The 13,828-nt window shown below is 48.8% G+C and overlaps 1 protein-coding gene across 5 annotated transcripts in view; it reads right to left on the bottom strand.

The window, feature by feature from the left end:
- TBL1X (transducin beta like 1 X-linked) overlaps positions 1 to 13,828 on the bottom strand; it is a 242,848-nt gene that overhangs the window by 179,548 nt on the left and 49,472 nt on the right. For 3 of the 5 annotated variants that reach the window (XM_045472429.1, XM_045472432.1, XM_045472427.1), the window contains exon 2: positions 1,561 to 1,638. The exons of the other annotated variants lie outside the window; for them this stretch is intronic. The gene's annotated coding sequence lies outside the window, so the exon portion shown is untranslated. The remainder of the gene's footprint in view (positions 1 to 1,560; positions 1,639 to 13,828) is intronic. 5 annotated transcript variants of the gene reach the window in all.

The raw sequence follows: 13,828 nt of genomic DNA, 5'->3' as shown, positions 1-13,828 counted from the left end.
TGAACACATGCCGCATGCCCGGATGACATGATGTGACACGGCCCTGTGGCCACCACACAAAGGACAGCTTGGGGGGCGGGGTATCTAAACAACACAGAAGCGCTGTAACAAACCGCTTTTGGCGTATTACAAGAGACGGACGAAGCAGAGCCATGAGGGTGGGAGATGGAGGCTTCCGGGGAAGGTGATATCTGAGCCAAGTTTTAAAGGATAAGCAGAAGTTAGTTACAAAGAGAAAAGGGAGCGGGGACCATCACGTGTCTAAAGACGCTAACTGGGGCGCCTGGGTGGCTCCATCAGCTGAGCGTCCGACTTCACCTCAGATGGTGATCTCACAGTTCCTAGGTTCGAGCCCGACGTCAGTGCAGAGCCGGCTTCGGATTCTCTGTCTCCCTCTCTACCCCTCCCCAACTCGCGCCTGCGCTCTCAAAAACAAACATAAAAACAAAATAGTAAAGGGGCGCCTGGGTGGCGCAGTCGGTTAAGCGTCCGACTTCAGCCAGGTCACGATCTCGCAGTCCGTGAGTTCGAGCCCCGCGTCAGGCTCTGGGCTGATGGCTCAGAGCCTGGAGCCTGTTTCCGATTCTGTGTCTCCCTCTCTCTCTGCCCCTCCCCCCGTTCATGCTCTGTCTCTCTCTGTCCCAAAAATAAATAAACGTTGAAAAAAAAAAAAAAAATTTAAAAAAAAAAACAAAAACAAAAACAAAATAGTAAAGAAATTAACCTTGGGTAGCCCAGGTGGCTCAGTCAGTTAAGCAGCTGACTTCAGCTCAGGTCATGATCTCAGCTCGTGGGTTTGAGCCCCGCATCGGGCTCTGTGCTGACAGCTCAGAGCCTAGAGCCTGCCTCCGATTCTGTGTCTCCCTCTCTGCCCCTCCCTGGCTTGCATGCTGCCTGCCGCCCCCCCCCCCAAAATAAATTAAAAAATAAAAATAAAATAAAAAAAGAAACTAACCTTTACCAAGCGCTCATGCACCAAAATCTCCACCTATGTCACCTCACTGAATTCATACACCAGCCTCATAAAGTAAAGGCTGTCCAACATCCCCTCCTGATTTGGAAACCAAGGTTAAGCTGATAAATGCCTCGGCTACGCCATGGAGGGGTCTCCTTCCTCCCTGACCCCAGTCACTCTCAGACCAACGCCATCCCCGTTATACCCACGACCTTCACGGATCCGCCATATTGCCGTGAAGGTCACAAGGAGGTCCCCGTGCATGTGAGCAAACACACACGAGTCCAGACGTTCCTCTTCATCCCCAAACACAACCTACCCTTGTCCTCGCTGCAGCCACTGAAAGACATACCGCGGGAGAGAAATCAAGACGGTCATTTGACTCTCAGACTCTCTCATCCCCTTGAGCCTCACCTGCCAGTCCTCGAGCCTCCTGGTCTCTGAGCACCGGGTTCCCCTGCAGCTTCTGCACAAACAGACATCCATCCTCTCCACCGTCCCGGCCCTCCCCCCGGGCCAAGGGGAGGTGCCGTGGCCCTGCTTCTCCGCAGCAGGTGCACACACGGCTTGCACCCCACCAGGCAACTTTCCCCCGCCATCTTTACCTGCTACGGGCCAATCACACAGACCTCAGCTCCACCGGCGGATCACAAAGACACTCTGGGCTCCGGACACGCCACACCCTTCGAACAACAACAAACACAAAATCAAATGCCATCCCGGAAACTGATACGTAAGACAGAACTGGAGCCTCCCATCAACCCTTTGCCACAAGAAGAGAAGGCTCAAGCAGGCTGAAATGATCCCAACTGGGAGAGCAGCATGAATGCCATGCCGACCTCTGAGGGAGCGAGACACAGGAAACCAGACAGATTCAATCTAGTTTCCAGGCTCCATAAATCATTATGTTTCAACTATCAACGGAACCTCCAGACATCAAGCACAGCACAAATATCCCAAGCCGTTAACACCTGACAAACTCCTGGAGTCAGCGTCCTGTCCCCTCCATGCCAAGGACCCTGAACTCAGATGCACTCTGACCCCCTTCATGGCCTGCCCGCGGTCACAGAGAAGCCCTTTCCTTCCAAAGCCTTCCAGGCCGAAAAGGGCCACCAGGCCACCCGCTTCTCCTACGACAGGCCTCACAAACCCCCACGTGCCTTTGCAGAGTCCCAACAACTAGAAGTAAGTACACACCCAGGTTCACATGGCCTATTCAGAGTGGCCAAAAGGTGGAAACCGTCCAAGCGTCTATCGATGGATGAACGGACAAACGGCATACATCCGCATGGAATGTCACTTATCCTTAACAAGGAAAGAAATTCTCCAACACAGAATGACCCTGGAGGACCTTACGCCAAGTGAGATAAGCACGTCACAGAAAGACAAACACCGGAGGACCCCACTCATTTGAGGTACCCACAGGAGTCAGATTCAGAGACAGACAGCACAGGTTGTAGGGCTGGGGGAGGGGAGGACGCAGACCACTTTCAGTTGGGGAAGACGAAAAAGTCCCGGAGATGGATGGTGCTAATGGTCGCACAACAGTGGGAATGTACTTAAAGTCACTGAACTCTACATTTAAAAATGGTTCCAACGGTAAACATTAGGTTATATATATTTTACCACAATAAAAAAAGTAAAATTTATTTTTTTTCCCAACGTTTATTTATTTTTTTTGGGGGGACAGAGAGAGACAGAGCATGAACGGGGGAGGGGCAGAGAGAGAGGGAGACACAGAATCGGAAACAGGCTCCAGGCTCCGAGCCATCAGCCCAGAGCCTGACGCGGGGCTCGAACTCACGGACCGCGAGATCGTGACCTGGCTGAAGTCGGACGCTTAACTGACTGTGCCACCCAGGCGCCCCCAAAAAAGTAAAATTTAAAATTCAGTTGTTCCATCCCACAAGCCCACCCATTTCAAGTGTTTAGTGGCCACACCTGAATGGCCACCATACTGGACAGCACAGAATGTTTCTATCCCTGCAGAAAATTCTACTGGGCAGCATGGTCTGGTAGCTGTTCGCTGAGTTCCCCTCGGTGAACGAACTGGGCCAGAGGTACAACTGGAAAGTGCCTTCCCTATCTTTAACTGGACTATTCTGCTATCTAGCCCTCGTTCATCCAGCAAGTATTACCAAACGTCACTCCTCTTTGTGCTAGCCACTTGCTTCAACTGCTCCTGAATAAAAATTAGCAAGACATTCTTAGTAGCTGAACGCACCACAGGATGGTGGAGGAGTCCACACTTTAAAAAGGTAAATCACAGCAGGGGCACCTGGGAAGCTCAGTCAGTTAAGCCTCCTACTTCAGCTCAGGTCATGATCTCATGGTTTGTGAGTTGGAGCCCCACGTCGGGCTCTGCGCTGACAGCTCAGAGCCCGGAGCCTGCTTTGCATTCTGTGTCTCCCTCTCTCTCAGCCCCTCCCCTGCTCGCACTCTCTCTGTCTCAAAATTAAATTAAACGTTAAAAAAAGTTAAAATAAATAAATAAAAGATAAATCACTACATAACGTAACACATGGCATTTTTACCCCACAGAAACCAAATGCTAATGGTCTTTGCATTTCATTCTTCACAGCACCCATTCTAGAATGTTCTACCCTGCTCAAAGGTTGACCCCCAAGCCTGGTGCAGATCCCTTGTAAAGGGTCTCCACTTTCCTCTTCCCCACCCACTAGCTAATTTTCTACACCCATTTTCCTTCCCAATTCTTTTCTCCTCAAAGAAACAATCAGCCTTTTTACCTTCCCAAATGTTAATGGACATTCTGTCCTCGATCCCACCCTCTCTCCAGCCTGTTCCGGGCCCTACTTCACCCGCCCCATCTTCATGTCTGGTCTCTCCTTACCCAGAATTCCAAAAGGGTCCTCATTCTGCCAACACGCTCACCTTCCTCTTACTGTGGGGAGAAAAGGGGTTCTGTAAGGTTGTCTTCTCCTTTCCAATCCACTGGGGCTTAGGAAACTACTTCAAGTGAAGGGCCACATAATGAATATTGTAGGCTTTGCAAATCACACCAGTCTGTGTCCCGTGTTGCCCTTTGTCTATCTTTCACAACTCTTTAAAAATGTAAAAACCACTCTTAGCTTGCAGAGGGTGGGTGTCACACAAAAACACCACGGGCTTGATCTCACAGTGTGGCAGCCCTGATCTACGTGTTACTCTCAGGCCATTCTTTCTTCCGTACAATTTCTGATGTGGTCTGCCCCATCCAAAAACAAAAACAGAAAAAGCTTAGCGGTCTCCCCTCTTTTCACTGAACAGGTTCCATCCTCCAAGGGCGGGCCTCCAAGACCTCAACTCACCCACGCACATCCCAACTGTCCGTTCGCCTTCAAACATTTCCGCACACCACCCGAAACAGCCTACTGTGTGCTGTCTGTGCTGCCGCGTTCGTGCCTACGCATCACGTGAGAAAGCTCGTGGCCCGCGCACGACGGCTCCAAGCATGCAGGCCAACCTCCCTCGTTGACCACCGCCTTCCCAAAATTCTTCGTCTCTAGTTAAAGCGACCTTTCTGTGCTCCAACCTTCCCTCACACACCGCATGATCTCCCAGGACACCGGCGACTAGTTATTCCTGATACGCCATAGATTCACAAGCAAAATTTAAGACGTCCTCTCACCTTGATCACCACTAGCCACCACCTCATCAGGTTTGCACAAACCCACGGCTGACTGGGGAATCTGAGAACCGGTGTCATGTATCGCGTCAACTGGGACTGTCTCTCAGGGAGCACCATGCCTGACAGGTCATTGTCAAACTCGTTGTTTTTGTTTTTGTTTTTTTTGTATCATCACCGCTGTGGCCCGAATGCTTGGGTCCCCCCTAAATTCATACGTTGAAACCTAATGCCGAGCGTAATGGTATTCGGGAATGCTCGTGGGAGGTGATTAGTTAATGAGGGTACAAGCCTCATGATGGGATCAGCCTTTACAAAAGAGACCCCAGAGAGCTCCCTCACCCCTTCCACCACGTGAGGACACAACGAGAGGGTGGTGGTCTGTGAACCAGGAAGCAGGGTCTCCGGAGACCCCGAATCGGCCTACACTGGACTGCCAGCCTTCAGAAATGTTAGAAATTCACTTCTGTTGTTCGTAAGCCCCCCGGTTTCTGGTACTTTGTCACAGCAGTCCAAGCAGACGAAGCAACCACCCTCGAAGAGAATCAAAACTCTGAGGTGTCTGGGTGACTGCCGTCATAAACAGCATCAGTTAACAAAAGATCAGGGATTAATGACCCTTCACGCAGCAGAAGCATTTTATGATGCAATATGGATCACGGTCAGGTCAAGTCCCCCTTCCACGCACTCCGCAGGTAGTCATAAAGCACCTACTATGTGCCAACACAGTGCTAGGGAGCGAAAGGCAGGAAGACGTGAATCTACTTATAACACCAAATTCTTCAATATGCCCTAACAAGGACGCCAAGACATTTCTGTGGCTAACGTACGTAGATTACTCAAGATACTAGATGTCTCAAGGATAAGGACCAAGATTCCTTCAGCTCCCCACCGCCCCCCACCCCCATGTTTGTGCCCTGCTCAAAGTAAGAACTGGATAAATATTAGCTACTTGGAATCAAGTTCTAAATGATTACACGAAAGGTCTCTGGTAACTCTGGAAGGAATTAGTGGACTGACCTTTCAGTAATTGCTTCAAGACCGAAAAAGAAAGAACAGTAACTCAGAGTCTCAAAACCATTCTAGGAGTCCAAATACGAGCCAGTGTTTAGTGAACAGACTTTGAACTTCACTTTCTGTTCATGGGAGATAAATGGCTCTTGTCCCACCACCAGAAGAGAAATTAAAGTCACCGCTTCAATCCAATAGCTGTAACGTGCCATCTTTATCACCGAGATTCAATTAAGAGTCTTTGACCTCCACGTCATTTCGCTCTCTTATTCCGTTCCCTTACTGATGAGGCTGACTGCACCACAGTGGTGGGGAGGAGTCCCACTTGGAAGACGGGTCCTCGCCTTATTAGGATTAGCTGTGCTTGGATCTTAGAGCTAAGCTACGGAGGCTGCTGGGTCAACATTTATACTCGCATTCCATGGACATTATTTTGTAATTACTACCTGTGTACAGCAAATGGAACTTATTTAACTTTACAGGCCACTCCCAATGCGGCACTGACACCACATGATTAAACTGCTCCGTTCTGACGCCCGGCCAAACAACAACCATCCCATAAACTTACAATTTGATAGCTTTATGTAATGGCCACATAACCACGGCTGTAACACGTGCTTATAAGGTACCTTAAAAACAGAACCAGGGGCTGCCCGGGGGGGCTCAGCCAGTTAAGCACCCAACTCTGGTTTTAGCTCAGGTCACGATCTCACGGTTCATGGGTTTGAGCCACGGCACTGGCAGTGCAGAGCCTGCTTGGGATTCTCTCTCTCAGCTCTCTCCGCCCCTCCCCCGCTTGCACCGTCTCTCTCCTCTCTCAAAATAAATAAATAAACTTAACAAACAAATGGTACGTGCTCGAGTCATCACAGGGTAGAAGAATGCCTCACCTTGTGCCCTCACGTCACCAGTTATTAAACACAACGCACAACTGTCTTAGTGACAGGACACCCGAACTAAGAGTGCCCATGATGGTGAATTCAGGCTGATCAATTTCAAGCCATTCTAACATAAGGAGCCAATGACTCAGAAGTGCTCAGGCCGGGGGGGCAGGGGGGGGCAATGCCTGGTGGCTCAGTCAGTTGAGCATCTGACTCTCGGGTTCAGGTCATGATCTCACGACTTTGTGAGTTCGAGTCCCTCATCGGGCTCTGTGCTGGCAGGGCAGAGCCTGCTTGGGATTCTCTCCCTCCCTCCCTCCCTCCCTCTCTCTCTCTCTCTCTCTGCCCCTCCCCCACTCATGCTGTCTGTCTCTCTGAAGATAAACTTTAAGAAAAAAAAAGTGTTCAGGGAACACGACACATGACCTTAAACATTCACACTTCCTTCTGTACTTTCCCTAACGTCTGTCACCAGTACCCTCTTGCTGGTGTATTCAATGTGGCTCCAAGCACATCGCTACGATCACCCTATGCCCAAGAGCCCGCTCTCTACGTGTTCTTTCATGGTGACACTGCACAGAGGCACTCCTGGATACTGAATTTTACAGATAAGTCTATTTACAGCCAAACAAACAGAATATAAAGCTTATAAAGAATATAAAGTTCTTCGATACAAAGTGCTGAACGCTAAACGTGAGAGACGGACACACATCTAAACACGTAATACACAAAATCCTCTACTATTAATTTCGACAAATCAGAGCCAAGTCCCCTCACGAGGGCATAAAGAGTGCACGGTTATTTTCACAAAACCAGAAATCTCTCCCCGTAAGAACTCCTCATCGTATCTTTCTGGGTCCGTGTGGCTCCCGTGCGAGAGATCTGCTGGCTTAAACACCCAAGAGCGTACTGCCACCAGGGGGGCGGGCCAGCCCTCAGTGGGCTTGCGTGCTTTCCAGTTACGATCTGGACACAAACGTGTATGTTTCTGAGCACTTTCCCAAGAGCGCAGCGGTGGACACCCTCCACCCCGTTTCCTTCGTTCTAGGAACAGAACAGAGCCACATCTGTGTGGGCTGACCTTGCTTCCTCACGGGGGACCGGAAGGTTCCTCCACCTCCTGAATAGTAACAAACACAGCACGGCTCACACGCACACAGCACACAGAGCCAAGCCCTTTCACGAGTGGTGGCCCCGATCCGCCAGAGACCACGAGGCTTCTGGAACTTCTGCGGCAGGAGAAGGGGGACGGATTCACGTGGGATGCCTTCCCGAGACAGGTCCACAGAAATACCAAGCCGCGAAAACACAGAAACTCCTGCGTCCTGCCTCTTAAAAAGGGAGTCATAAAAATAGGTTAACAATGACTGAGGGCTAGCCAAGCACCAGGCCCTCTTGTAAGCGGTCTAAGGGAAGTGGCTTTAAAATGTCCCAGCAAGTCCTACTGAGGACGTACCAGTGACCCCGGGTGGCAATGGCAGCAGGAGTCAAGCAGGGACACGGAATCCAGTTATCCCAACTATTTAAGCAACAAAAGGAAGTACTCAACGCTGTGTTGTTTAAACAACTAATAATAAGACATTAAAAAGCACTGAGTCATACGCTTCAAACGAATAAACTGTACGGTATGTGACTTACATCTCAATAAAGCGGTTTCTTTAAAAAGCCAGGAATAGCCAAGAATGAGTGAGTGCGTCTCACTGTATGTAAATCATCCAACAGTGTAACCTGGATCAAAACAAATATTATCTTGGGGGCGTCTGGGTGGCTCAGTCGGTTAAGCATCCGACTTTGGCTTGGGTCATGATCTCACAGTTCATGGGTTCAAGGCCCGCATCGGGCTCTGTGCCGATGGCTCGGAGCCTGGAGCCTGCTTCGGGTTCTGTGTCTCCCCCTCTCTCTGCCCCTTCCCTGCTCATGCTCTGTCTCTCTCTCTCAAAAAATAAAACATTAAAAACATTTTTTTAAAATATTATTTTCTACAGAGACAGCAGGTAAAGAGAATGAGATGATAGTATGTGGCCAGTAAGTAAAAACTGTATGTTGATACTTGAAAAAATAAAAGATGATTTTTTTTGAGTCAATAATTTTAAATTACAGGAGCATCAGCAAACGAAATCTGTACTCATGTCTCCTACTCATGACAGTGACTTAACTGATTTTGGCTCTGCTGTGAAAAAGTCACTCTAAACGCAGGCAGACAGGATAAAACTGGTCACCCGCCATTTCTGCCTCAGCGTCTCCCAGGCTTGTCTTTATCGTGCAATGAGATCACCAAACGGAAAACACAATTTGATAAAACACCGATTTGGGCCCTCAGGTCTCTGCGCATTGCCTTGTAGTTCACTGCCAACACCCACAGCAGCCCGCTGGCCCCATCAACAGAGTCCCTCCACGTCCCCCGCATGGAGCACACAGGCACTAAAATGGCACTGATGTGAAGTGAAGTCATCCGCAGCCAGGGACAGTCTGCGGGACGCTTCTCCTGTCAAAGCAGCTCGAGTAGGACAAACCAGAAGCAGAGCCAGTGTCCCGGTATGAATTTCTGATTCATACCCTGATTATTCTAGCCTGCTAATTTAGCATCCCTGACCCTCATGTTTCCAAAACACTACGTAAATACCACACGGCCACTTGTCTTTACTTTGGGTCTTCTGTGCTCAAGACCTTCAAAACTGTCCTGACCTTGGGGCACCTAGGTGGCTCAGTCGGTTGATGTCCAACTTTGGCTCAGGTCACGATCTCGTGGCTCATGGGTTCAAGCCCCCCATCAGGCTCTGTGCTGACAACTCAGAGCCTGGAGCCTGCTTTGGATTCTGTGTCTCCCTCTCTCTCTGCCCCTCCCCCATTTGTGCTCTTTCAAAAATAAATAAATAAATGTTAAAAAAAAAAAATTAAACTCTTTAAAAAAAGTTAAATTTCAAAAAGAATTAAATAAATAAAAATTGTCCTGACCTTAAGTTCCCCCTCAACTAAGCAGCTGAAACATCCACGGAGGATTCCAGAGCAATCTGAGGATTCTCTTTGCGGCTAGAACTTGAAAACTGCATTTTCTCAACATCTGAAAAAGGGAAGCGTATCTTTTCATTGAAGATTTTCACTCAGAAGGAATCTAAAAGTTCCAAAAGTTGCCTTCCTAATGTATCTTCCTGACATAAAAATACTTCTCTGAACTGTAACATTTCTGTTTACGTAATTTTTTTTTTTTTTTAACGTTTAATTTTGAAAGAGAGAGAAAGCGCAAGCAGGGGAGGGGCAGAGAGAGAGGCAGACACAGAAACCAGAGCAGGCTCCAGGCTCTGAGCCGTCAGCACAGAGCCCGACACGGGGCTCGAACCCACAAATCGTGAGATCATGACATGAGCCGAAGTCAGATGCTTAACAGACTGAGCCACCCAGGTGTCCCAAACATTATCATTTTTAAAACTGGGAGGAACCCAGGTGCCAGGCAACACTCCACGCCAATTAAACCTGCCTCTGTGGAGGTGGGAATTAAGCACCGGAAAATCTATAAAACTCCTAAGAAATCCCGGCAGGCAGCCTGGTTGAGAAGTGAGACCCAGGGAGCAGTATCTTCTCTGAGGTGGCAGAGATCAGGTTCTGTGGAAACCGCCAGTAGGAGACAGGTGGGCTTGCTGGAGAAATGAACAGAGACAGAACAGAAAGGTCAAGTTCGGGAACCCCACCGGGACCCAAAGGCTTCTACCTTGAACCTCCTGACACGCCCTTGTGAACGTTAGTAACAGAGGCTGCGGCCCTGGCAGTTCTGGCAGGGGACAGGAGGGGAGGAAACAGAGTAACCCCTTGGGTCCACTGAGCCCCTAAGACACCTCAGGGGAGATGTCTGGGGACAGCAGGTGACATGGCCCCAGGCCCAGCAGGAAGACAAAGACTCTGGGACAAGGACACGTCACATCCACACTCAGGGCAGGGTGCCAGCCAGGACACGGGAATCCCCAGAGCTGACGTCCGAAAGTAGGGGAGACCGGGCAAAAGGGACACCTGGCCACGTCATCGGGCTCTTGACCCCCTCCCCCCGCCGTGGCTCTCCTGCATCCAGCTGGCCATCACATTGGGCCAAGTTCTTCCGTCCACACACCCGTGCCTGCTCCAGGATCACCTGATGACCTGCAATCACTTTACAAATGGCCCCGAGAAAATGCCTTCACAGGGAGTGTTTAGATCCTCACATGGGAGACTCCAATCTTTGAGAGGAGAGGTTTTTTTTTCACTGTTTATTCATTTTTGAGAGAGAATGTGTGTGTGAATGCATGAGTGGGGGAGGGGGGCAGAGAGACAGAGGATCTGAAGCAGGTTCCACACTGACAGCAGTGAGCCCGACGCAGGGCTTGAACTCAGGAACCATAAGATCATGTCCTGAGCTCAAGTCGGATGCTCAACTGAGGGAGCCACCCAGAGGCCCCGAGAGGAGAACTATCTCTAACTGAACACACCTAGAAACGTAGTGAAAGAGTGGGGACTAAAGCAAAAGGTAAAAACGGGTCATTCAAAAATATATGTACTTTGCAGAAAAAAAAAAAAATCTGGAAATGTCTTCCTCTTAGTACATTTTGAGATTTGATGGGTTCAAGTCAATCCAGATAAATGACGATGAGATGGAAAGACAAGTATTATTCTTTGTTTTTTTTAATGTTTATTTATATATGAGAGAGAGAGCATGAGCAGGGAAGGGGAAGAGAGCGAGGCACAGAATCCGAAGCAGGCTCCAGGCTGTGAGCTGTCAGCACAGAGCCCAACGCGGGGCTGGAACCCATAAACCACGAGATCATGACCTGAGCCGAAGCTAGACGCCTAACTGAGCCACCCAGGCACCCTCGACGCGTATAATTCTTTAAAGCTGACAGGCCAAAGGGGTTTTCTCACCTTGTTTTGAAAGAGCAATGTAAGTACTTTTGAAGGAGTAAGAAAAAGAAAAAAAAAAGAAACAGTACTTTTTTAAAAGAGCCTTGTTTTATAGCTTTAAAGCCGTGGATAATTTAAGAACATAAAAATGTGTGATGTGGTCTGTTCATGAAAGTGTAGGATTTAGTATAAATTAAATTTTAAACTATAATTTACCCAGACAATCATTTCAAATGTAATAACTGAATTGGCTCTAATTGCTGTTAAATTGCGCTGGCAAAAATTTAAGGAAACTCTTAATTTTTGCCAATATGCTAGAAGTAGGCAAACTTGAACACAGAAGAAAAACCACAAAAGCAAGCTTTCTGGGCTTTGGTGTCCTCCACGATGTCAGGAAGACCCAGAAGCTACTTACTTTAACAAGAGAAAAGGAGAAAGAGGACAGAACAACGCTGCACTCCATTAAAATAATGTCTGGCTTATAAACACACGTTCACTTTGAAAAAGGCCCACTACACACAGGATCCTTCTCGGGTGCAGCATTTGTTTGTTTACTTACTTGGTGGAGAGAGAGAAAGAGAAGGCGACCATACGAGTGAGGCGGCAGACAGAGAGGGAGAGAAAGAAAATCTTAAGCAGGCTCCAGGCTCAGTATGGAGCCCAACACGGGGCTCAAACCCAGGAACCGTGAGATCATGACCTGAGCCGAAGTCAAGAGTAGGATGCTTAACTGACTGAGCCACCCAGGTACCCCTCGCCTGAGGTTTTTAAAATCGCCTTTTTAATCCCAAAATGAGGAATCCATGGGGAACCTGGGTGGCTCAGTCGGTTAAGCATCTGACTCTTGACTTCGGCTCAGGTCGTGATCTCACGGTTCGTGGGTTCGAGCCCCGTGTCGGCTGACAGCTCAGAGCCTGGAGCCCGCTTCAGATTCTGTGTCGCCCTCTCTCTCTGCCCCTCCCCTACTCACGTTCTGTTTTCTCTCTCAAAAATAAACATTTAAAAAATTTTAATTCAAAACAATGAGGAATTCATACATGCTTTTGCCCACATTCACGAGGTTTTCTGTTCCGTCCTGGGTTGCTGTCATTCCTCAACACGTCGTGTTGAGACATGTATTCATTCTTCCGGCTTTTGAGGAGGGAAAGAACCTGGAATGCAGATTCTCTACAACTTCTGACACCCTGAGTCCCAAATCCCCCTGCTTGCTACTTCCCAATTCCATCGGAGAGAAGGGGCGCCCCTCTACAGGTGGCCTGCGGCCGCCATCTAAACCACAAGGCTCTGGCTGTGTCGCCGTGCGGCCCTGCACGCTGGACCCCTGCACACTCTGCTCTGCCATCACCAGACACGGCATCTGGGACCTTCCTTCAGTGAACCTGAGACTCAGCATTGCAGGCAAACGACTGACTTTTGGATCTAAGAAGACTGCGGCTTCCACCGAGAGCAGAGGCAGCAAATGAGCCAGGTAATAAACACCTTCGACTCTGTGGGGCCGTACAACCCACTACTGCCCGGCTCGGCCCTAAGGGACCAAAGCATACAGGTCCATACAGACAACAGTGTGGGTGTGGCTGCGTCCCAGGAACACTTGACTTTCAAAACGGACCACAGGAGCACTTTACCCAGACACAGAACACTCACTATCAAATCTTGCTTCAGGCACTTCCCCTGTGATTTAATTTTAGCAAGCCACACATGAGCTTTTAAATAGTTTTCCAAAAGAAATAAACAAAGAGATGAAAACAATCAGGAAACTTTTGACTCCCTGTTTCCATGCCAATTTCCCAAGGAATGGTCGGCAACATATTTGATCAGGGGAATGGATGCTGTAATGTGCCTGCCAAGACACCCTTTCTGGGCATCCTCCCCCCCCCTCCCCCAGCCGCCCAGAACTGTGCCCCCTGAAGCCACGCCCCAATGGGGGAGGGGGTTTGAAAGGGCCCCTTGATGGGCACCTGGGTGGCTCAGTGCTGACAGCTCAGAGCCTAGATTCTGTGTCTCCCTCTCTCTCTGCCCCTCCCCCACTTGTGCCCCGTGTGTCTCTCAAAAATAAATAAAAACATTTAAAAAAATTTAAAGAACGGCCCTCTTGGGACACCCGGGTGACTCAGTCTGTTAAGCTGAGATCGGCTTAGGTCCGATCTTAATCCGTCAACTAGGAACATTCCTGGCAAACTATTCTGAACTAAGATGACTTAAATAATCAAAGAAAACTTACTTTACATACATATCCATGGCTCCTCTGGCCACACAATGTCTACATACCATTTGGTCCAAAAAGACCACAATCTGGACCTTTACACAAAAGTCTGCTGGCCCAGGTGATGGGGCACGTGACTCCTGATCTCAGGGTCATGAGTTCAAGCCCTACGTGGGCATGGAGTCTACTTAAAAAAAAAGAAAAAAAAAGTTTGCCAGCCCTGACAAAAATGAACCAAAATATCCAAAATTTTTAAAAATTTTTTAACATTTTATTTATGTTGAGAAAGA

Source organism: Leopardus geoffroyi, chromosome X (genome assembly GCF_018350155.1).
Source record: "Leopardus geoffroyi isolate Oge1 chromosome X, O.geoffroyi_Oge1_pat1.0, whole genome shotgun sequence".
Lineage (NCBI taxonomy): Eukaryota > Metazoa > Chordata > Mammalia > Carnivora > Felidae > Leopardus > Leopardus geoffroyi.
The sequence above is the reverse complement of the archived record's forward strand: the minus strand, read 5'-3'. Positions and strand labels throughout refer to the sequence as shown.